General features: G+C 36.3%; 1 protein-coding gene across 4 annotated transcripts in view; it reads right to left on the bottom strand.

Annotated features, from left to right (window-relative positions):
• rbm47 (RNA binding motif protein 47) overlaps positions 1 to 1,957 on the bottom strand; it is a 56,206-nt gene extending 54,249 nt beyond the window's left edge. For all 4 annotated transcript variants that reach the window (XM_056460596.1, XM_056460613.1, XM_056460621.1 and 1 more), the window contains exon 1: positions 1,713 to 1,957. The gene's annotated coding sequence lies outside the window, so the exon portion shown is untranslated. The remainder of the gene's footprint in view (positions 1 to 1,712) is intronic.
• Between the last annotated feature and the right edge of the window lie 258 nt (positions 1,958 to 2,215).

Here is a 2,215-nt window from a genome sequence, read left to right as displayed (position 1 = left end):
ACCTAATTAAACTAGTTAAGTCTTTAAATGTCACTTTAAGCTGTATAGAAGTGTCTTGAAAAAATATTATTAACTGTCATCATGGCAATGATAAAATAAATCAGTTATTAAAAATGAGTTATTAAAACTATTATGTTTAGAAATGTGTTGAAAAAAAATCTTCTCTCCGTTAAACAGAAATTGGGGAAAAAAAAACCCAACAGGGGGCTAATAATTCTGACTTCAACTGTATATAAATATAAAAGGCAGTTATAATTACAACGAATGACTATGACTGATATAATATATTTTATTATTGAGGATGAAAAACTTTTAAATGTCTGTGGATCTGACAGAGGGAAGTTTTTGTGTTTTTACTACTTAGCTCTTTCTGCAGACAAAATTATACCTCTGGTAGAACTAAGTAAACACACACACACCTACGCAAACTTTTACCTAGTTATCTAGCTATTGTTCTTACATAAATCTAAACATAATTGCTCTGAGCTAACCCTAACCCTAAAAGAAAGCTTGATTATTTTAAATTAAACTCATTGTTTATGACAGACATAGTCATTTGTTACATTTATGCAATCTTTCGGACATCCTCAAATTTAATCTGTAAAACCCAACAGTCAACTTTATCAAATGAAATGAGTGTAGTTAACTTACAATTGGCTGAAAGTTAATTCAACTCATTTGAAAAGAGTTTTGAACTCAGTGTTGAAGGTAATGAGTTAATTAAATACCTCATTACTTCAACTTAAATGGAGTAAGAACATAGTACTTATATAGATTAGTTTTTTTAACTCAAATAGTTTGTAGCGATCGGTTTCCTCAAATGGTTTGAGTTGTCTTAACTTATTAAGTTTTACAGTACTCAGTTGATTTGAGTTCTCTTCATTTATTGGCTTTTACTGGGCTCAAATTGCTTCGTTTACTCAAATGGATTAAGTTCACAGTACTCATTAGGATTAGCTTTTGAACTTAAATGGTTTGTTGCAATCGGTTTCCTCAAATGGTTTGAGTCACTAACTTTTTTTTTTTTACAGTGTATGTATCTACAGTACTTTTTGGACACAACTTACTGTAAACACATGTCAAATGCTAAACTGACACATTTCACAAGCAACTTCCATTCATTATTGGCAGAAAAAAACAAGACTCCACAGCTTTAGATCCAATGATTTGCTTAAGAAATGATGATTAATCTTTTATAGTGAAGCGTGTGTCCTGTCCATTCATGTTGTGCCTTTCCCTTCAAGAAAAAAAAGTCTACTCACTACCCACGTTTTTTCTTACACACTCTAAAACAGCCTTAACTTCTTTTTCATGGCTTCTTTTTTCTTTCAGATTGAGCCATCTCTCTGTCAGAAACTCGATTCTCTCACACACACTAAATTATAGCACACCCCCTGAGTGCAGTTACACAACACACACACACACAAAAGACCCGCAGAGCAACTTTCAACACAGTTTTCGCAACACAAGGACATTCTAACCTTACAACTGTAAGATGGAAAAGAGAGGAGGGAGGGAAAGAGAGAGAGAGAGAGAGAGAGAGATGTCAATTTAACTCTATGAAAATAAATAAGGTCAGAGGGGAGAACGTGATCAGCGGACCATCTGTGAGAAGATGACACACTGAGAACAAGGAAGAAAAACAGACGAGAGACTGAAGGAGATGATGATGGAAAATAAATAAAGACGTGTCGGAGTTTGTATGAACTTACCTGCGCCTTTAGTAGCTGTCAAAGAGAATGAACGTGTTGCACTAATCAAAGGTACAGCAGAGCAGCCACGTTCATCTCGCTGTTTCACCCGGTCTACAGTGTTCTTGCAGGTCTCGACAGTCCAGAGCGGTGAAAAACTTCTCTTTCTGTTCTTTTGCTCTTTTGGTTTCTGTCTCCAAACTGTTTCACTTCCCCGTCCCTTGCTGTTCGTTCACCCTGCTTCTCTCCTTCACTGGTCGAGGAGGAGGTGGAGGGAGGGAAAACGAGGGAGACCGGGCGGAGAGAAAAAGAGAGAGAGAGAAAGAGAGAGAGTAATTAGCGCTAGTCTCTGTACCTGCCTCTCACTGACATAATCTTCACATTCCTCTGCTGTGAGGAGGGAAAAAAAATGAGAGAGAAAAAATATGTAGGAAATCCAGAAGCTCAAAAACAAGTGTTTAGCAGAAATGTACATCAAAATATAGGTCTATGAAATATTCTGAAGGACTCTGTGTGTGTGCGTG

Source organism: Danio aesculapii, chromosome 1, assembly GCF_903798145.1.
Source record: "Danio aesculapii chromosome 1, fDanAes4.1, whole genome shotgun sequence".
NCBI lineage: Eukaryota > Metazoa > Chordata > Actinopteri > Cypriniformes > Danionidae > Danio > Danio aesculapii.
This window is presented reverse-complemented; position numbering and strand designations above follow the sequence as displayed.